Source organism: Daphnia pulicaria, unplaced genomic scaffold (assembly GCF_021234035.1).
Source record: "Daphnia pulicaria isolate SC F1-1A unplaced genomic scaffold, SC_F0-13Bv2 h1tg000068l, whole genome shotgun sequence".
Taxonomy (NCBI): domain Eukaryota; kingdom Metazoa; phylum Arthropoda; class Branchiopoda; order Diplostraca; family Daphniidae; genus Daphnia; species Daphnia pulicaria.
The window spans coordinates 397675-419308 of NW_025804788.1; the positions used below are offsets into that span (position 1 = coordinate 397675).

Consider the following 21634-nt stretch of genomic DNA (forward strand, 5'->3'; position numbering starts at 1 on the left):
TAACCATCGCGAATAAAAAGCGCGATCAACTTTGAAAAACTCGCAATGAAATTCATCCAGAATCATTCCTATAGATGAATTGAACCTATCCCTATGTCATTGAAATTTTTGATCTACGAATTTGGACTGGTAACCATCACGATTAATAACGCGATAAAATTTGACAAACTCTCAATGGAATTGATCCAGAATCATTCTTATAGATGAATTGAACCTATCTCTAAGGCATTGAAATGTTTCATCTACGAAATTGGACTGGTAACCATCGTGATTGAAAAAAAATGTCAAGAAATTTGTTATTGAAAACAAACTATCCATCGCCAACGACATCCCGTATTCCCAAGCGGTCACCCTTCCAAGTACTAACGGAACTCGACGTAACTTAACTTCTGGAAGCTGACGAGACCAGGTGCGTTCTACGTGATATGGCCGTTGACATTCAAAAATGAAAATTTACCCTCCCAGTCCCAATGGATGAATAGAAAATCACTTCAAAGTGACAGAAATGTTTGTTCATTGAATTTTGACTGGTAACCATCGCGAATAAAAAGCGCGATCAACTTTGAAAAACTCGCAATGAAATTCATCCAGAATCATTCCTATAGATGAATTGAACCTATCCCTATGTCATTGAAATTTTTGATCTACGAATTTGGACTGGTAACCATCACGATTAATAACGCGATAAAATTTGACAAACTCTCAATGGAATTGATCCAGAATCATTCTTATAGATGAATTGAACCTATCTCTAAGGCATTGAAATGTTTCATCTACGAAATTGGACTGGTAACCATCGTGATTGAAAAAAAATGTCAAGAAATTTGTTATTGAAAACAAACTATCCATCGCCAACGACATCCCGTATTCCCAAGCGGTCACCCTTCCAAGTACTAACGGGACTCGACGTAACTTAACTTCTGGGAGCTGACGAGACCAGGTGCGTTCTACGTGATATGGCCGTTGACATTCAAAAATGAAAATTTACCCTCCCAGTCCCAATGGATGAATAGAAAATCACTTCAAAGTGACAGAAATGTTTGTTCATTGAATTTTGACTGGTAACCATCGCGAATAAAAAGCGCGATCAACTTTGAAAAACTCGCAATGAAATTCATCCAGAATCATTCCTATAGATGAATTGAACCTATCCCTATGTCATTGAAATTTTTGATCTACGAATTTGGACTGGTAACCATCACGATTAAAAAACGCGATAAAATTTGACAAACTCTCAATGGAATTGATCCAGAATCATTCTTATAGATGAATTGAACCTATCTCTAAGGCATTGAAATGTTTCATCTACGAAATTGGACTGGTAACCATCGTTATTGAAAAAAAATTTCAAGAAATTTTTTATTGAAAACAAACTATTCATCGCCAACGACATCCCGTATTCCCAAGCGGTCACCCTTCCAAGTACTAACGGGACTCGACGTAACTTAACTTCTGGGAGCTGACGAGACCAGGTGCGTTCTACGTGATATGGCCGTTGACATTCAAAAATGAAAATTTACCCTCCCATTCCCAATGGATGAATAGAAAATCACTTCAAAGTGACAGAAATGTTTGTTCATTGAATTTGGACTGGTAACCATCGCGAATAAAAAGCGCGATCAACTTTGAAAAACTCGCAATGAAATTCATCCAGAATCATTCCTATAGATGAATTGAACCTATCCCTATGTCATTGAAATTTTTGATCTACGAATTTGGACTGGTAACCATTGCGATTAAAAAACGCGATAAAATTTGACAAACTCTCAATGGAATTGATCCAGAATCATTCTTATAGATGAATTGAACCTATCTCTAAGGCATTGAAATGTTTCATCTACGAAATTGGACTGGTAACCATCGTTATTGAAAAAAAATTTCAAGAAATTTTTTATTGAAAACAAACTATTCATCGCCAACGACATCCCGTATTCCCAAGCGGTCACCCTTCCAAGTACTAACGGAACTCGACGTAACTTAACTTCTGGGAGCTGACGAGACCAGGTGCGTTCTACGTGATATGGCCGTTGACATTCAAAAATGAAAATTTACCCTCCCAGTCCCAATGGATGAATAGAAAATCACTTCAAAGTGACAGAAATGTTTGTTCATTGAATTTTGACTGGTAACCATCGCGAATAAAAAGCGCGATCAACTTTGAAAAACTCGCAATGAAATTCATCCAGAATCATTCCTATAGATGAATTGAACCTATCCCTATGTCATTGAAATTTTTGATCTACGAATTTGGACTGGTAACCATTGCGATTAAAAAACGCGATAAAATTTGACAAACTCTCAATGGAATTGATCCAGAATCATTCTTATAGATGAATTGAACCTATCTCTAAGGCATTGAAATGTTTCATCTACGAAATTGGACTGGTAACCATCGTGATTGAAAAAAAATGTCAAGAAATTTGTTATTGAAAACAAACTATCCATCGCCAACGACATCCCGTATTCCCAAGCGGTCACCCTTCCAAGTACTAACGGAACTCGACGTAACTTAACTTCTGGAAGCTGACGAGACCAGGTGCGTTCTACGTGATATGGCCGTTGACATTCAAAAATGAAAATTTACCCTCCCAGTCCCAATGGATGAATAGAAAATCACTTCAAAGTGACAGAAATGTTTGTTCATTGAATTTTGACTGGTAACCATCGCGAATAAAAAGCGCGATCAACTTTGAAAAACTCGCAATGAAATTCATCCAGAATCATTCCTATAGATGAATTGAACCTATCCCTATGTCATTGAAATTTTTGATCTACGAATTTGGACTGGTAACCATTGCGATTAAAAAACGCGATAAAATTTGACAAACTCTCAATGGAATTGATCCAGAATCATTCTTATAGATGAATTGAACCTATCTCTAAGGCATTGAAATGTTTCATCTACGAAATTGGACTGGTAACCATCGTGATTGAAAAAAAATGTCAAGAAATTTGTTATTGAAAACAAACTATCCATCGCCAACGACATCCCGTATTCCCAAGCGGTCACCCTTCCAAGTACTAACGGAACTCGACGTAACTTAACTTCTGGAAGCTGACGAGACCAGGTGCGTTCTACGTGATATGGCCGTTGACATTCAAAAATGAAAATTTACCCTCCCAGTCCCAATGGATGAATAGAAAATCACTTCAAAGTGACAGAAATGTTTGTTCATTGAATTTTGACTGGTAACCATCGCGAATAAAAAGCGCGATCAACTTTGAAAAACTCGCAATGAAATTCATCCAGAATCATTCCTATAGATGAATTGAACCTATCCCTATGTCATTGAAATTTTTGATCTACGAATTTGGACTGGTAACCATCACGATTAAAAAACGCGATAAAATTTGACAAACTCTCAATGGAATTGATCCAGAATCATTCTTATAGATGAATTGAACCTATCTCTAAGGCATTGAAATGTTTCATCTACGAAATTGGACTGGTAACCATCGTTATTGAAAAAAAATTTCAAGAAATTTTTTATTGAAAACAAACTATTCATCGCCAACGACATCCCGTATTCCCAAGCGGTCACCCTTCCAAGTACTAACGGGACTCGACGTAACTTAACTTCTGGGAGCTGACGAGACCAGGTGCGTTCTACGTGATATGGCCGTTGACATTCAAAAATGAAAATTTACCCTCCCAGTCCCAATGGATGAATAGAAAATCACTTCAAAGTGACAGAAATGTTTGTTCATTGAATTTGGACTGGTAACCATCGCGAATAAAAAGCGCGATCAACTTTGAAAAACTCGCAATGAAATTCATCCAGAATCATTCCTATAGATGAATTGAACCTATCCCTATGTCATTGAAATTTTTGATCTACGAATTTGGACTGGTAACCATCACGATTAATAACGCGATAAAATTTGACAAACTCTCAATGGAATTGATCCAGAATCATTCTTATAGATGAATTGAACCTATCTCTAAGGCATTGAAATGTTTCATCTACGAAATTGGACTGGTAACCATGGTGATTGAAAAAAAATGTCAAGAAATTTTTTATTGAAAACAAACTATCCATCGCCAACGACATCCCGTATTCCCAAGCGGTCACCCTTCCAAGTACTAACGGGACTCGACGTAACTTAACTTCTGGGAGCTGACGAGACCAGGTGCGTTCTACGTGATATGGCCGTTGACATTCAAAAATGAAAATTTACCCTCCCAGTCCCAATGGATGAATAGAAAATCACTTCAAAGTGACAGAAATGTTTGTTCTTTGAATTTGGACTGGTAACCATCGCAAATAAAAAGCGCGATCAACTTTGAAAAACTCGCAATGAAATTCATCCAGAATCATTCCTATAGATGAATTGAACCTATCCCTATGTCATTGACATTTTTGATCTACGAATTTGGACTGGTAACCATCACGATTAAAAAACGCGATAAAATTTGACAAACTCTCAATTGAATTTATCCAGAATCATTCTTATAGATGAATTGAACCTATCTCTAAGGCATTGAAATGTTTCATCTACGAAATTGGACTGGTAACCATCGTTATTGAAAAAAAATTTCAAGAAATTTTTTATTGAAAACAAACTATTCATCGCCAACGACATCCCGTATTCCCAAGCGGTCACCCTTCCAAGTACTAACGGGACTCGACGTAACTTAACTTCTGGGAGCTGACGAGACCAGGTGCGTTCTACGTGATATGGCCGTTGACATTCAAAAATGAAAATTTACCCTCCCAGTCCCAATGGATGAATAGAAAATCACTTCAAAGTGACAGAAATGTTTGTTCTTTGAATTTGGACTGGTAACCATCGCAAATAAAAAGCGCGATCAACTTTGAAAAACTCGCAATGAAATTCATCCAGAATCATTCCTATAGATGAATTGAACCTATCCCTATGTCATTGAAATTTTTGATCTACGAATTTGGACTGGTAACCATTGCGATTAAAAAACGCGATAAAATTTGACAAAATCTCAATGGAATTGATCCAGAATCATTCTTATAGATGCATTGAACCTATCTCTAAGGCATTGAAATGTTTCATCTACGAAATTGGACTGGTAACCATCGTGATTGAAAAAAATTTCAAGAAAATTTTTATTGAAAACAAACTATTCATCGCCAACGACATCCCGTATTCCCAAGCGGTCACCCTTCCAAGTACTAACGGGACTCGACGTAACTTAACTTCTGGGAGCTGACGAGACCAGGTGCGTTCTACGTGATATGGCCGTTGACATTCAAAAATGAAAATTTACCCTCCCAGTCCCAATGGATGAATAGAAAATCACTTCAAAGTGACAGAAATGTTTGTTCATTGAATTTGGACCGGTAACCATCGCGAATAAAAAGCGCGATCAACTTTGAAAAACTCGCAATGAAATTCATCCAGAATCATTCCTATAGATGAATTGAACCTATCCCTATGTCATTGAAATTTTTGATCTACGAATTTGGACTGGTAACCATCACGATTAATAACGCGATAAAATTTGACAAACTCTCAATGGAATTGATCCAGAATCATTCTTATAGATGAATTGAACCTATCTCTAAGGCATTGAAATGTTTCATCTACGAAATTGGACTGGTAACCATCGTGATTGAAAAAAAATTTCAAGAAATTTGTTATTGAAAACAAACTATCCATCGCCAACGACATCCCGTATTCCCAAGCGGTCACCCTTCCAAGTACTAACGGAACTCGACGTAACCTAACTTCTGGGAGCTGACGAGACCAGGTGCGTTCTACGTGATATGGCCGTTGACATTCAAAAATGAAAATTTACCCTCCCAATCCCAATGGATGAATAGAAAATCACTTCAAAGTGACAGAAATGTTTGTTCATTGAATTTGGACTGGTAACCATCGCGAATAAAAAGCGCGATCAACTTTGAAAAACTCGCAATGAAATTCATCCAGAATCATTCCTATAGATGAATTGAACCTATCCCTATGTCATTGAAATTTTTGATCTACGAATTTGGACTGGTAACCATCACGATTAAAAAACGCGATAAAATTTGACAAACTCTCAATGGAATTGATCCAGAATCATTCTTATAGATGAATTGAACCTATCTCTAAGGCATTGAAATGTTTCATCTACGAAATTGGACTGGTAACCATCGTTATTGAAAAAAAATTTCAAGAAATTTTTTATTGAAAACAAACTATTCATCGCCAACGACATCCCGTATTCCCAAGCGGTCACCCTTCCAAGTACTAACGGGACTCGACGTAACTTAACTTCTGGGAGCTGACGAGACCAGGTGCGTTCTACGTGATATGGCCGTTGACATTCAAAAATGAAAATTTACCCTCCCAGTCCCAATGGATGAATAGAAAATCACTTCAAAGTGACAGAAATGTTTGTTCATTGAATTTGGACTGGTAACCATCGCGAATAAAAAGCGCGATCAACTTTGAAAAACTCGCAATGAAATTCATCCAGAATCATTCCTATAGATGAATTGAACCTATCCCTATGTCATTGAAATTTTTGATCTACGAATTTGGACTGGTAACCATCACGATTAATAACGCGATAAAATTTGACAAACTCTCAATGGAATTGATCCAGAATCATTCTTATAGATGAATTGAACCTATCTCTAAGGCATTGAAATGTTTCATCTACGAAATTGGACTGGTAACCATCGTGATTGAAAAAAAATGTCAAGAAATTTTTTATTGAAAACAAACTATCCATCGCCAACGACATCCCGTATTCCCAAGCGGTCACCCTTCCAAGTACTAACGGGACTCGACGTAACTTAACTTCTGGGAGCTGACGAGACCAGGTGCGTTCTACGTGATATGGCCGTTGACATTCAAAAATGAAAATTTACCCTCCCAGTCCCAATGGATGAATAGAAAATCACTTCAAAGTGACAGAAATGTTTGTTCTTTGAATTTGGACTGGTAACCATCGCAAATAAAAAGCGCGATCAACTTTGAAAAACTCGCAATGAAATTCATCCAGAATCATTCCTATAGATGAATTGAACCTATCCCTATGTCATTGACATTTTTGATCTACGAATTTGGACTGGTAACCATCACGATTAAAAAACGCGATAAAATTTGACAAACTCTCAATTGAATTTATCCAGAATCATTCTTATAGATGAATTGAACCTATCTCTAAGGCATTGAAATGTTTCATCTACGAAATTGGACTGGTAACCATCGTTATTGAAAAAAAATTTCAAGAAATTTTTTATTGAAAACAAACTATTCATCGCCAACGACATCCCGTATTCCCAAGCGGTCACCCTTCCAAGTACTAACGGGACTCGACGTAACTTAACTTCTGGGAGCTGACGAGACCAGGTGCGTTCTACGTGATATGGCCGTTGACATTCAAAAATGAAAATTTACCCTCCCAGTCCCAATGGATGAATAGAAAATCACTTCAAAGTGACAGAAATGTTTGTTCTTTGAATTTGGACTGGTAACCATCGCAAATAAAAAGCGCGATCAACTTTGAAAAACTCGCAATGAAATTCATCCAGAATCATTCCTATAGATGAATTGAACCTATCCCTATGTCATTGAAATTTTTGATCTACGAATTTGGACTGGTAACCATTGCGATTAAAAAACGCGATAAAATTTGACAAAATCTCAATGGAATTGATCCAGAATCATTCTTATAGATGCATTGAACCTATCTCTAAGGCATTGAAATGTTTCATCTACGAAATTGGACTGGTAACCATCGTGATTGAAAAAAATTTCAAGAAAATTTTTATTGAAAACAAACTATTCATCGCCAACGACATCCCGTATTCCCAAGCGGTCACCCTTCCAAGTACTAACGGGACTCGACGTAACTTAACTTCTGGGAGCTGACGAGACCAGGTGCGTTCTACGTGATATGGCCGTTGACATTCAAAAATGAAAATTTACCCTCCCAGTCCCAATGGATGAATAGAAAATCACTTCAAAGTGACAGAAATGTTTGTTCATTGAATTTGGACCGGTAACCATCGCGAATAAAAAGCGCGATCAACTTTGAAAAACTCGCAATGAAATTCATCCAGAATCATTCCTATAGATGAATTGAACCTATCCCTATGTCATTGAAATTTTTGATCTACGAATTTGGACTGGTAACCATCACGATTAATAACGCGATAAAATTTGACAAACTCTCAATGGAATTGATCCAGAATCATTCTTATAGATGAATTGAACCTATCTCTAAGGCATTGAAATGTTTCATCTACGAAATTGGACTGGTAACCATCGTGATTGAAAAAAAATTTCAAGAAATTTGTTATTGAAAACAAACTATCCATCGCCAACGACATCCCGTATTCCCAAGCGGTCACCCTTCCAAGTACTAACGGAACTCGACGTAACCTAACTTCTGGGAGCTGACGAGACCAGGTGCGTTCTACGTGATATGGCCGTTGACATTCAAAAATGAAAATTTACCCTCCCAATCCCAATGGATGAATAGAAAATCACTTCAAAGTGACAGAAATGTTTGTTCATTGAATTTGGACTGGTAACCATCGCGAATAAAAAGCGCGATCAACTTTGAAAAACTCGCAATGAAATTCATCCAGAATCATTCCTATAGATGAATTGAACCTATCCCTATGTCATTGAAATTTTTGATCTACGAATTTGGACTGGTAACCATCACGATTAATAACGCGATAAAATTTGACAAACTCTCAATGGAATTGATCCAGAATCATTCTTATAGATGAATTGAACCTATCTCTAAGGCATTGAAATGTTTCATCTACGAAATTGGACTGGTAACCATCGTGATTGAAAAAAAATTTCAAGAAATTTGTTATTGAAAACAAACTATCCATCGCCAACGACATCCCGTATTCCCAAGCGGTCACCCTTCCAAGTACTAACGGAACTCGACGTAACCTAACTTCTGGGAGCTGACGAGACAAGGTGCGTTCTACGTGATATGGCCGTTGACATTCAAAAATGAAAATTTACCCTCCCAGTCCCAATGGATGAATAGAAAATCACTTCAAAGTGACAGAAATGTTTGTTCATTGAATTTGGACTGGTAACCATCGCGAATAAAAAGCGCGATCAACTTTGAAAAACTCGCAATGAAATTCATCCAGAATCATTCCTATAGATGAATTGAACCTATCCCTATGTCATTGAAATTTTTGATCTACGAATTTGGACTGGTAACCATCACGATTAAAAAACGCGATAAAATTTGACAAACTCTCAATGGAATTGATCCAGAATCATTCTTATAGATGAATTGAACCTATCTCTAAGGCATTGAAATGTTTCATCTACGAAATTGGACTGGTAACCATCGTGATTGAAAAAAAATGTCAAGAAATTTGTTATTGAAAACAAACTATCCATCGCCAACGACATCCCGTATTCCCAAGCGGTCACCCTTCCAAGTACTAACGGGACTCGACGTAACTTAACTTCTGGGAGCTGACGAGACCAGGTGCGTTCTACGTGATATGGCCGTTGACATTCAAAAATGAAAATTTACCCTCCCAGTCCCAATGGATGAATAGAAAATCACTTCAAAGTGACAGAAATGTTTGTTCTTTGAATTTGGACTGGTAACCATCGCAAATAAAAAGCGCGATCAACTTTGAAAAACTCGCAATGAAATTCATCCAGAATCATTCCTATAGATGAATTGAACCTATCCCTATGTCATTGAAATTTTTGATCTACGAATTTGGACTGGTAACCATTGCGATTAAAAAACGCGATAAAATTTGACAAAATCTCAATGGAATTGATCCAGAATCATTCTTATAGATGCATTGAACCTATCTCTAAGGCATTGAAATGTTTCATCTACGAAATTGGACTGGTAACCATCGTGATTGAAAAAAATTTCAAGAAAATTTTTATTGAAAACAAACTATTCATCGCCAACGACATCCCGTATTCCCAAGCGGTCACCCTTCCAAGTACTAACGGGACTCGACGTAACTTAACTTCTGGGAGCTGACGAGACCAGGTGCGTTCTACGTGATATGGCCGTTGACATTCAAAAATGAAAATTTACCCTCCCAGTCCCAATGGATGAATAGAAAATCACTTCAAAGTGACAGAAATGTTTGTTCATTGAATTTGGACCGGTAACCATCGCGAATAAAAAGCGCGATCAACTTTGAAAAACTCGCAATGAAATTCATCCAGAATCATTCCTATAGATGAATTGAACCTATCCCTATGTCATTGAAATTTTTGATCTACGAATTTGGACTGGTAACCATCACGATTAATAACGCGATAAAATTTGACAAACTCTCAATGGAATTGATCCAGAATCATTCTTATAGATGAATTGAACCTATCTCTAAGGCATTGAAATGTTTCATCTACGAAATTGGACTGGTAACCATCGTGATTGAAAAAAAATTTCAAGAAATTTGTTATTGAAAACAAACTATCCATCGCCAACGACATCCCGTATTCCCAAGCGGTCACCCTTCCAAGTACTAACGGAACTCGACGTAACCTAACTTCTGGGAGCTGACGAGACCAGGTGCGTTCTACGTGATATGGCCGTTGACATTCAAAAATGAAAATTTACCCTCCCAATCCCAATGGATGAATAGAAAATCACTTCAAAGTGACAGAAATGTTTGTTCATTGAATTTGGACTGGTAACCATCGCGAATAAAAAGCGCGATCAACTTTGAAAAACTCGCAATGAAATTCATCCAGAATCATTCCTATAGATGAATTGAACCTATCCCTATGTCATTGAAATTTTTGATCTACGAATTTGGACTGGTAACCATCACGATTAATAACGCGATAAAATTTGACAAACTCTCAATGGAATTGATCCAGAATCATTCTTATAGATGAATTGAACCTATCTCTAAGGCATTGAAATGTTTCATCTACGAAATTGGACTGGTAACCATCGTGATTGAAAAAAAATTTCAAGAAATTTGTTATTGAAAACAAACTATCCATCGCCAACGACATCCCGTATTCCCAAGCGGTCACCCTTCCAAGTACTAACGGAACTCGACGTAACCTAACTTCTGGGAGCTGACGAGACAAGGTGCGTTCTACGTGATATGGCCGTTGACATTCAAAAATGAAAATTTACCCTCCCAGTCCCAATGGATGAATAGAAAATCACTTCAAAGTGACAGAAATGTTTGTTCATTGAATTTGGACTGGTAACCATCGCGAATAAAAAGCGCGATCAACTTTGAAAAACTCGCAATGAAATTCATCCAGAATCATTCCTATAGATGAATTGAACCTATCCCTATGTCATTGAAATTTTTGATCTACGAATTTGGACTGGTAACCATCACGATTAAAAAACGCGATAAAATTTGACAAACTCTCAATGGAATTGATCCAGAATCATTCTTATAGATGAATTGAACCTATCTCTAAGGCATTGAAATGTTTCATCTACGAAATTGGACTGGTAACCATCGTGATTGAAAAAAAATGTCAAGAAATTTGTTATTGAAAACAAACTATCCATCGCCAACGACATCCCGTATTCCCAAGCGGTCACCCTTCCAAGTACTAACGGGACTCGACGTAACTTAACTTCTGGGAGCTGACGAGACCAGGTGCGTTCTACGTGATATGGCCGTTGACATTCAAAAATGAAAATTTACCCTCCCAGTCCCAATGGATGAATAGAAAATCACTTCAAAGTGACAGAAATGTTTGTTCATTGAATTTGGACTGGTAACCATCGCGAATAAAAAGCGCGATCAACTTTGAAAAACTCGCAATGAAATTCATCCAGAATCATTCCTATAGATGAATTGAACCTATCCCTATGTCATTGAAATTTTTGATCTACGAATTTGGACTGGTAACCATCACGATTAAAAAACGCGATAAAATTTGACAAACAATCAATGGAATTGATCCAGAATCATTCTTATAGATGAATTGAACCTATCTCTAAGGCATTGAAATGTTTCATCTACGAAATTGGACTGGTAACCATCGTGATTGAAAAAAAATGTCAAGAAATTTGTTATTGAAAACAAACTATCCATCGCCAACGACATCCCGTATTCCCAAGCGGTCACCCTTCCAAGTACTAACGGGACTCGACGTAACTTAACTTCTGGGAGCTGACGAGACCAGGTGCGTTCTACGTGATATGGCCGTTGACATTCAAAAATGAAAATTTACCCTCCCAGTCCCAATGGATGAATAGAAAATCACTTCAAAGTGACAGAAATGTTTGTTCATTGAATTTGGACTGGTAACCATCGCGAATAAAAAGCGCGATCAACTTTGAAAAACTCGCAATGAAATTCATCCAGAATCATTCCTATAGATGAATTGAACCTATCCCTATGTCATTGAAATTTTTGATCTACGAATTTGGACTGGTAACCATCACGATTAATAACGCGATAAAATTTGACAAACTCTCAATGGAATTGATCCAGAATCATTCTTATAGATGAATTGAACCTATCTCTAAGGCATTGAAATGTTTCATCTACGAAATTGGACTGGTAACCATCGTGATTGAAAAAAAATTTCAAGAAATTTGTTATTGAAAACAAACTATCCATCGCCAACGACATCCCGTATTCCCAAGCGGTCACCCTTCCAAGTACTAACGGAACTCGACGTAACCTAACTTCTGGGAGCTGACGAGACAAGGTGCGTTCTACGTGATATGGCCGTTGACATTCAAAAATGAAAATTTACCCTCCCAGTCCCAATGGATGAATAGAAAATCACTTCAAAGTGACAGAAATGTTTGTTCATTGAATTTGGACTGGTAACCATCGCGAATAAAAAGCGCGATCAACTTTGAAAAACTCGCAATGAAATTCATCCAGAATCATTCCTATAGATGAATTGAACCTATCCCTATGTCATTGAAATTTTTGATCTACGAATTTGGACTGGTAACCATCACGATTAAAAAACGCGATAAAATTTGACAAACTCTCAATGGAATTGATCCAGAATCATTCTTATAGATGAATTGAACCTATCTCTAAGGCATTGAAATGTTTCATCTACGAAATTGGACTGGTAACCATCGTGATTGAAAAAAAATGTCAAGAAATTTGTTATTGAAAACAAACTATCCATCGCCAACGACATCCCGTATTCCCAAGCGGTCACCCTTCCAAGTACTAACGGGACTCGACGTAACTTAACTTCTGGGAGCTGACGAGACCAGGTGCGTTCTACGTGATATGGCCGTTGACATTCAAAAATGAAAATTTACCCTCCCAGTCCCAATGGATGAATAGAAAATCACTTCAAAGTGACAGAAATGTTTGTTCATTGAATTTGGACTGGTAACCATCGCGAATAAAAAGCGCGATCAACTTTGAAAAACTCGCAATGAAATTCATCCAGAATCATTCCTATAGATGAATTGAACCTATCCCTATGTCATTGAAATTTTTGATCTACGAATTTGGACTGGTAACCATCACGATTAAAAAACGCGATAAAATTTGACAAACTCTCAATGGAATTGATCCAGAATCATTCTTATAGATGAATTGAACCTATCTCTAAGGCATTGAAATGTTTCATCTACGAAATTGGACTGGTAACCATCGTGATTGAAAAAAAATGTCAAGAAATTTGTTATTGAAAACAAACTATCCATCGCCAACGACATCCCGTATTCCCAAGCGGTCACCCTTCCAAGTACTAACGGAACTCGACGTAACCTAACTTCTGGGAGCTGACGAGACAAGGTGCGTTCTACGTGATATGGCCGTTGACATTCAAAAATGAAAATTTACCCTCCCAGTCCCAATGGATGAATAGAAAATCACTTCAAAGTGACAGAAATGTTTGTTCATTGAATTTGGACTGGTAACCATCGCGAATAAAAAGCGCGATCAACTTTGAAAAACTCGCAATGAAATTCATCCAGAATCATTCCTATAGATGAATTGAACCTATCCCTATGTCATTGAAATTTTTGATCTACGAATTTGGACTGGTAACCATCACGATTAAAAAACGCGATAAAATTTGACAAACTCTCAATGGAATTGATCCAGAATCATTCTTATAGATGAATTGAACCTATCTCTAAGGCATTGAAATGTTTCATCTACGAAATTGGACTGGTAACCATCGTGATTGAAAAAAAATGTCAAGAAATTTGTTATTGAAAACAAACTATCCATCGCCAACGACATCCCGTATTCCCAAGCGGTCACCCTTCCAAGTACTAACGGGACTCGACGTAACTTAACTTCTGGGAGCTGACGAGACCAGGTGCGTTCTACGTGATATGGCCGTTGACATTCAAAAATGAAAATTTACCCTCCCAGTCCCAATGGATGAATAGAAAATCACTTCAAAGTGACAGAAATGTTTGTTCATTGAATTTGGACTGGTAACCATCGCGAATAAAAAGCGCGATCAACTTTGAAAAACTCGCAATGAAATTCATCCAGAATCATTCCTATAGATGAATTGAACCTATCCCTATGTCATTGAAATTTTTGATCTACGAATTTGGACTGGTAACCATCACGATTAATAACGCGATAAAATTTGACAAACTCTCAATGGAATTGATCCAGAATCATTCTTATAGATGAATTGAACCTATCTCTAAGGCATTGAAATGTTTCATCTACGAAATTGGACTGGTAACCATCGTGATTGAAAAAAAATTTCAAGAAATTTGTTATTGAAAACAAACTATCCATCGCCAACGACATCCCGTATTCCCAAGCGGTCACCCTTCCAAGTACTAACGGAACTCGACGTAACCTAACTTCTGGGAGCTGACGAGACAAGGTGCGTTCTACGTGATATGGCCGTTGACATTCAAAAATGAAAATTTACCCTCCCAGTCCCAATGGATGAATAGAAAATCACTTCAAAGTGACAGAAATGTTTGTTCATTGAATTTGGACTGGTAACCATCGCGAATAAAAAGCGCGATCAACTTTGAAAAACTCGCAATGAAATTCATCCAGAATCATTCCTATAGATGAATTGAACCTATCCCTATGTCATTGAAATTTTTGATCTACGAATTTGGACTGGTAACCATCACGATTAAAAAACGCGATAAAATTTGACAAACTCTCAATGGAATTGATCCAGAATCATTCTTATAGATGAATTGAACCTATCTCTAAGGCATTGAAATGTTTCATCTACGAAATTGGACTGGTAACCATCGTGATTGAAAAAAAATGTCAAGAAATTTGTTATTGAAAACAAACTATCCATCGCCAACGACATCCCGTATTCCCAAGCGGTCACCCTTCCAAGTACTAACGGGACTCGACGTAACTTAACTTCTGGGAGCTGACGAGACCAGGTGCGTTCTACGTGATATGGCCGTTGACATTCAAAAATGAAAATTTACCCTCCCAGTCCCAATGGATGAATAGAAAATCACTTCAAAGTGACAGAAATGTTTGTTCATTGAATTTGGACTGGTAACCATCGCGAATAAAAAGCGCGATCAACTTTGAAAAACTCGCAATGAAATTCATCCAGAATCATTCCTATAGATGAATTGAACCTATCCCTATGTCATTGAAATTTTTGATCTACGAATTTGGACTGGTAACCATCACGATTAAAAAACGCGATAAAATTTGACAAACTCTCAATGGAATTGATCCAGAATCATTCTTATAGATGAATTGAACCTATCTCTAAGGCATTGAAATGTTTCATCTACGAAATTGGACTGGTAACCATCGTGATTGAAAAAAAATGTCAAGAAATTTGTTATTGAAAACAAACTATCCATCGCCAACGACATCCCGTATTCCCAAGCGGTCACCCTTCCAAGTACTAACGGGACTCGACGTAACTTAACTTCTGGGAGCTGACGAGACCAGGTGCGTTCTACGTGATATGGCCGTTGACATTCAAAAATGAAAATTTACCCTCCCAGTCCCAATGGATGAATAGAAAATCACTTCAAAGTGACAGAAATGTTTGTTCATTGAATTTGGACTGGTAACCATCGCGAATAAAAAGCGCGATCAACTTTGAAAAACTCGCAATGAAATTCATCCAGAATCATTCCTATAGATGAATTGAACCTATCCCTATGTCATTGAAATTTTTGATCTACGAATTTGGACTGGTAACCATCACGATTAAAAAACGCGATAAAATTTGACAAACTCTCAATGGAATTGATCCAGAATCATTCTTATAGATGAATTGAACCTATCTCTAAGGCATTGAAATGTTTCATCTACGAAATTGGACTGGTAACCATCGTGATTGAAAAAAAATGTCAAGAAATTTGTTATTGAAAACAAACTATCCATCGCCAACGACATCCCGTATTCCCAAGCGGTCACCCTTCCAAGTACTAACGGGACTCGACGTAACTTAACTTCTGGGAGCTGACGAGACCAGGTGCGTTCTACGTGATATGGCCGTTGACATTCAAAAATGAAAATTTACCCTCCCAGTCCCAATGGATGAATAGAAAATCACTTCAAAGTGACAGAAATGTTTGTTCATTGAATTTGGACTGGTAACCATCGCGAATAAAAAGCGCGATCAACTTTGAAAAACTCGCAATGAAATTCATCCAGAATCATTCCTATAGATGAATTGAACCTATCCCTATGTCATTGAAATTTTTGATCTACGAATTTGGACTGGTAACCATCACGATTAAAAAACGCGATAAAATTTGACAAACTCTCAATGGAATTGATCCAGAATCATTCTTATAGATGAATTGAACCTATCTCTAAGGCATTGAAATGTTTCATCTACGAAATTGGACTGGTAACCATCGTGATTGAAAAAAAATGTCAAGAAATTTGTTATTGAAAACAAACTATCCATCGCCAACGACATCCCGTATTCCCAAGCGGTCACCCTTCCAAGTACTAACGGAACTCGACGTAACCTAACTTCTGGGAGCTGACGAGACAAGGTGCGTTCTACGTGATATGGCCGTTGACATTCAAAAATGAAAATTTACCCTCCCAGTCCCAATGGATGAATAGAAAATCACTTCAAAGTGACAGAAATGTTTGTTCATTGAATTTGGACTGGTAACCATCGCGAATAAAAAGCGCGATCAACTTTGAAAAACTCGCAATGAAATTCATCCAGAATCATTCCTATAGATGAATTGAACCTATCCCTATGTCATTGAAATTTTTGATCTACGAATTTGGACTGGTAACCATCACGATTAAAAAACGCGATAAAATTTGACAAACTCTCAATGGAATTGATCCAGAATCATTCTTATAGATGAATTGAACCTATCTCTAAGGCATTGAAATGTTTCATCTACGAAATTGGACTGGTAACCATCGTGATTGAAAAAAAATGTCAAGAAATTTGTTATTGAAAACAAACTATCCATCGCCAACGACATCCCGTATTCCCAAGCGGTCACCCTTCCAAGTACTAACGGGACTCGACGTAACTTAACTTCTGGGAGCTGACGAGACCAGGTGCGTTCTACGTGATATGGCCGTTGACATTCAAAAATGAAAATTTACCCTCCCAGTCCCAATGGATGAATAGAAAATCACTTCAAAGTGACAGAAATGTTTGTTCATTGAATTTGGACTGGTAACCATCGCGAATAAAAAGCGCGATCAACTTTGAAAAACTCGCAATGAAATTCATCCAGAATCATTCCTATAGATGAATTGAACCTATCCCTATGTCATTGAAATTTTTGATCTACGAATTTGGACTGGTAACCATCACGATTAATAACGCGATAAAATTTGACAAACTCTCAATGGAATTGATCCAGAATCATTCTTATAGATGAATTGAACCTATCTCTAAGGCATTGAAATGTTTCATCTACGAAATTGGACTGGTAACCATCGTGATTGAAAAAAAATTTCAAGAAATTTGTTATTGAAAACAAACTATCCATCGCCAACGACATCCCGTATTCCCAAGCGGTCACCCTTCCAAGTACTAACGGAACTCGACGTAACCTAACTTCTGGGAGCTGACGAGACAAGGTGCGTTCTACGTGATATGGCCGTTGACATTCAAAAATGAAAATTTACCCTCCCAGTCCCAATGGATGAATAGAAAATCACTTCAAAGTGACAGAAATGTTTGTTCATTGAATTTGGACTGGTAACCATCGCGAATAAAAAGCGCGATCAACTTTGAAAAACTCGCAATGAAATTCATCCAGAATCATTCCTATAGATGAATTGAACCTATCCCTATGTCATTGAAATTTTTGATCTACGAATTTGGACTGGTAACCATCACGATTAAAAAACGCGATAAAATTTGACAAACTCTCAATGGAATTGATCCAGAATCATTCTTATAGATGAATTGAACCTATCTCTAAGGCATTGAAATGTTTCATCTACGAAATTGGACTGGTAACCATCGTGATTGAAAAAAAATGTCAAGAAATTTGTTATTGAAAACAAACTATCCATCGCCAACGACATCCCGTATTCCCAAGCGGTCACCCTTCCAAGTACTAACGGGACTCGACGTAACTTAACTTCTGGGAGCTGACGAGACCAGGTGCGTTCTACGTGATATGGCCGTTGACATTCAAAAATGAAAATTTACCCTCCCAGTCCCAATGGATGAATAGAAAATCACTTCAAAGTGACAGAAATGTTTGTTCATTGAATTTGGACTGGTAACCATCGCGAATAAAAAGCGCGATCAACTTTGAAAAACTCGCAATGAAATTCATCCAGAATCATTCCTATAGATGAATTGAACCTATCCCTATGTCATTGAAATTTTTGATCTACGAATTTGGACTGGTAACCATCACGATTAAAAAACGCGATAAAATTTGACAAACTCTCAATGGAATTGATCCAGAATCATTCTTATAGATGAATTGAACCTATCTCTAAGGCATTGAAATGTTTCATCTACGAAATTGGACTGGTAACCATCGTGATTGAAAAAAAATGTCAAGAAATTTGTTATTGAAAACAAACTATCCATCGCCAACGACATCCCGTATTCCCAAGCGGTCACCCTTCCAAGTACTAACGGGACTCGACGTAACTTAACTTCTGGGAGCTGACGAGACCAGGTGCGTTCTACGTGATATGGCCGTTGACATTCAAAAATGAAAATTTACCCTCCCAGTCCCAATGGATGAATAGAAAATCACTTCAAAGTGACAGAAATGTTTGTTCATTGAATTTGGACTGGTAACCATCGCGAATAAAAAGCGCGATCAACTTTGAAAAACTCGCAATGAAATTCATCCAGAATCATTCCTATAGATGAATTGAACCTATCCCTATGTCATTGAAATTTTTGATCTACGAATTTGGACTGGTAACCATCACGATTAAAAAACGCGATAAAATTTGACAAACTCTCAATGGAATTGATCCAGAATCATTCTTATAGATGAATTGAACCTATCTCTAAGGCATTGAAATGTTTCATCTACGAAATTGGACTGGTAACCATCGTGATTGAAAAAAAATGTCAAGAAATTTGTTATTGAAAACAAACTATCCATCGCCAACGACATCCCGTATTCCCAAGCGGTCACCCTTCCAAGTACTAACGGGACTCGACGTAACTTAACTTCTGGGAGCTGACGAGACCAGGTGCGTTCTACGTGATATGGCCGTTGACATTCAAAAATGAAAATTTACCCTCCCAGTCCCAATGGATGAATAGAAAATCACTTCAAAGTGACAGAAATGTTTGTTCATTGAATTTGGACTGGTAACCATCGCGAATAAAAAGCGCGATCAACTTTGAAAAACTCGCAATGAAATTCATCCAGAATCATTCCTATAGATGAATTGAACCTATCCCTATGTCATTGAAATTTTTGATCTACGAATTTGGACTGGTAACCATCACGATTAATAACGCGATAAAATTTGACAAACTCTCAATGGAATTGATCCAGAATCATTCTTATAGATGAATTGAACCTATCTCTAAGGCATTGAAATGTTTCATCTACGAAATTGGACTGGTAACCATCGTGATTGAAAAAAAATTTCAAGAAATTTGTTATTGAAAACAAACTATCCATCGCCAACGACATCCCGTATTCCCAAGCGGTCACCCTTCCAAGTACTAACGGAACTCGACGTAACCTAACTTCTGGGAGCTGACGAGACAAGGTGCGTTCTACGTGATATGGCCGTTGACATTCAAAAATGAAAATTTACCCTCCCAGTCCCAATGGATGAATAGAAAATCACTTCAAAGTGACAGAAATGTTTGTTCATTGAATTTGGACTGGTAACCATCGCGAATAAAAAGCGCGATCAACTTTGAAAAACTCGCAATGAAATTCATCCAGAATCATTCCTATAGATGAATTGAACCTATCCCTATGTCATTGAAATTTTTGATCTACGAATTTGGACTGGTAACCATCACGATTAAAAAACGCGATAAAATTTGACAAACTCTCAATGGAATTGATCCAGAATCATTCTTATAGATGAATTGAACCTATCTCTAAGGCATTGAAATGTTTCATCTACGAAATTGGACTGGTAACCATCGTGATTGAAAAAAAATGTCAAGAAATTTGTTATTGAAAACAAACTATCCATCGCCAACGACATCCCGTATTCCCAAGCGGTCACCCTTCCAAGTACTAACGGGACTCGACGTAACTTAACTTCTGGGAGCTGACGAGACCAGGTGCGTTCTACGTGATATGGCCGTTGACATTCAAAAATGAAAATTTACCCTCCCAGTCCCAATGGATGAATAGAAAATCACTTCAAAGTGACAGAAATGTTTGTTCATTGAATTTGGACTGGTAACCATCGCGAATAAAAAGCGCGATCAACTTTGAAAAACTCGCAATGAAATTCATCCAGAATCATTCCTATAGATGAATTGAACCTATCCCTATGTCATTGAAATTTTTGATCTACGAATTTGGACTGGTAACCATCACGATTAAAAAACGCGATAAAATTTGACAAACTCTCAATGGAATTGATCCAGAATCATTCTTATAGATGAATTGAACCTATCTCTAAGGCATTGAAATGTTTCATCTACGAAATTGGACTGGTAACCATCGTGATTGAAAAAAAATGTCAAGAAATTTGTTATTGAAAACAAACTATCCATCGCCAACGACATCCCGTATTCCCAAGCGGTCACCCTTCCAAGTACTAACGGGACTCGACGTAACTTAACTTCTGGGAGCTGACGAGACCAGGTGCGTTCTACGTGATATGGCCGTTGACATTCAAAAATGAAAATTTACCCTCCCAGTCCCAATGGATGAATAGAAAATCACTTCAAAGTGACAGAAATGTTTGTTCATTGAATTTGGACTGGTAACCATCGCGAATAAAAAGCGCGATCAACTTTGAAAAACTCGCAATGAAATTCATCCAGAATCATTCCTATAGATGAATTGAACCTATCCCTATGTCATTGAAATTTTTGATCTACGAATTTGGACTGGTAACCATCACGATTAAAAAACGCGATAAAATTTGACAAACTCTCAATGGAATTGATCCAGAATCATTCTTATAGATGAATTGAACCTATCTCTAAGGCATTGAAATGTTTCATCTACGAAATTGGACTGGTAACCATCGTGATTGAAAAAAAATGTCAAGAAATTTGTTATTGAAAACAAACTATCCATCGCCAACGACATCCCGTATTCCCAAGCGGTCACCCTTCCAAGTACTAACGG

General features: G+C 37.4%; 40 pseudogenes; all 40 read right to left on the bottom strand.

Moving 5' to 3' along the window:
• Positions 1-318: 318 nt before the first annotated feature.
• Positions 319-437, bottom strand: LOC124318197 (annotated as a pseudogene).
• Positions 438-849: 412 nt separating this feature from the next.
• Positions 850-968, bottom strand: LOC124318671 (annotated as a pseudogene).
• Positions 969-1381: 413 nt separating this feature from the next.
• LOC124318672 lies at positions 1382-1500 on the bottom strand (annotated as a pseudogene).
• A 413-nt stretch (positions 1501-1913) lies between these two features.
• LOC124318097 lies at positions 1914-2032 on the bottom strand (annotated as a pseudogene).
• Positions 2033-2445: 413 nt separating this feature from the next.
• LOC124318198 lies at positions 2446-2564 on the bottom strand (annotated as a pseudogene).
• Positions 2565-2977: 413 nt separating this feature from the next.
• LOC124318199 lies at positions 2978-3096 on the bottom strand (annotated as a pseudogene).
• A 413-nt stretch (positions 3097-3509) lies between these two features.
• Positions 3510-3628, bottom strand: LOC124318673 (annotated as a pseudogene).
• Positions 3629-4040: 412 nt separating this feature from the next.
• Positions 4041-4159, bottom strand: LOC124318674 (annotated as a pseudogene).
• A 413-nt stretch (positions 4160-4572) lies between these two features.
• LOC124318675 lies at positions 4573-4691 on the bottom strand (annotated as a pseudogene).
• Positions 4692-5103: 412 nt separating this feature from the next.
• Positions 5104-5222, bottom strand: LOC124318676 (annotated as a pseudogene).
• A 412-nt stretch (positions 5223-5634) lies between these two features.
• On the bottom strand, positions 5635-5753 carry LOC124318234 (annotated as a pseudogene).
• Positions 5754-6166: 413 nt separating this feature from the next.
• LOC124318678 lies at positions 6167-6285 on the bottom strand (annotated as a pseudogene).
• Positions 6286-6697: 412 nt separating this feature from the next.
• LOC124318679 lies at positions 6698-6816 on the bottom strand (annotated as a pseudogene).
• A 413-nt stretch (positions 6817-7229) lies between these two features.
• Positions 7230-7348, bottom strand: LOC124318680 (annotated as a pseudogene).
• A 412-nt stretch (positions 7349-7760) lies between these two features.
• LOC124318681 lies at positions 7761-7879 on the bottom strand (annotated as a pseudogene).
• A 412-nt stretch (positions 7880-8291) lies between these two features.
• Positions 8292-8410, bottom strand: LOC124318236 (annotated as a pseudogene).
• Positions 8411-8822: 412 nt separating this feature from the next.
• LOC124318251 lies at positions 8823-8941 on the bottom strand (annotated as a pseudogene).
• A 413-nt stretch (positions 8942-9354) lies between these two features.
• LOC124318682 lies at positions 9355-9473 on the bottom strand (annotated as a pseudogene).
• A 412-nt stretch (positions 9474-9885) lies between these two features.
• LOC124318683 lies at positions 9886-10004 on the bottom strand (annotated as a pseudogene).
• Positions 10005-10416: 412 nt separating this feature from the next.
• On the bottom strand, positions 10417-10535 carry LOC124318237 (annotated as a pseudogene).
• A 412-nt stretch (positions 10536-10947) lies between these two features.
• On the bottom strand, positions 10948-11066 carry LOC124318252 (annotated as a pseudogene).
• A 413-nt stretch (positions 11067-11479) lies between these two features.
• On the bottom strand, positions 11480-11598 carry LOC124318684 (annotated as a pseudogene).
• Positions 11599-12011: 413 nt separating this feature from the next.
• On the bottom strand, positions 12012-12130 carry LOC124318685 (annotated as a pseudogene).
• Positions 12131-12542: 412 nt separating this feature from the next.
• Positions 12543-12661, bottom strand: LOC124318253 (annotated as a pseudogene).
• Positions 12662-13074: 413 nt separating this feature from the next.
• Positions 13075-13193, bottom strand: LOC124318686 (annotated as a pseudogene).
• Positions 13194-13606: 413 nt separating this feature from the next.
• LOC124318255 lies at positions 13607-13725 on the bottom strand (annotated as a pseudogene).
• Positions 13726-14138: 413 nt separating this feature from the next.
• Positions 14139-14257, bottom strand: LOC124318687 (annotated as a pseudogene).
• A 412-nt stretch (positions 14258-14669) lies between these two features.
• LOC124318256 lies at positions 14670-14788 on the bottom strand (annotated as a pseudogene).
• A 413-nt stretch (positions 14789-15201) lies between these two features.
• Positions 15202-15320, bottom strand: LOC124318689 (annotated as a pseudogene).
• Positions 15321-15733: 413 nt separating this feature from the next.
• Positions 15734-15852, bottom strand: LOC124318690 (annotated as a pseudogene).
• Positions 15853-16265: 413 nt separating this feature from the next.
• Positions 16266-16384, bottom strand: LOC124318691 (annotated as a pseudogene).
• A 413-nt stretch (positions 16385-16797) lies between these two features.
• On the bottom strand, positions 16798-16916 carry LOC124318257 (annotated as a pseudogene).
• A 413-nt stretch (positions 16917-17329) lies between these two features.
• Positions 17330-17448, bottom strand: LOC124318692 (annotated as a pseudogene).
• A 412-nt stretch (positions 17449-17860) lies between these two features.
• LOC124318258 lies at positions 17861-17979 on the bottom strand (annotated as a pseudogene).
• A 413-nt stretch (positions 17980-18392) lies between these two features.
• Positions 18393-18511, bottom strand: LOC124318693 (annotated as a pseudogene).
• A 413-nt stretch (positions 18512-18924) lies between these two features.
• Positions 18925-19043, bottom strand: LOC124318695 (annotated as a pseudogene).
• A 413-nt stretch (positions 19044-19456) lies between these two features.
• LOC124318696 lies at positions 19457-19575 on the bottom strand (annotated as a pseudogene).
• A 412-nt stretch (positions 19576-19987) lies between these two features.
• On the bottom strand, positions 19988-20106 carry LOC124318259 (annotated as a pseudogene).
• Positions 20107-20519: 413 nt separating this feature from the next.
• LOC124318697 lies at positions 20520-20638 on the bottom strand (annotated as a pseudogene).
• Positions 20639-21051: 413 nt separating this feature from the next.
• On the bottom strand, positions 21052-21170 carry LOC124318698 (annotated as a pseudogene).
• Between the last annotated feature and the right edge of the window lie 464 nt (positions 21171-21634).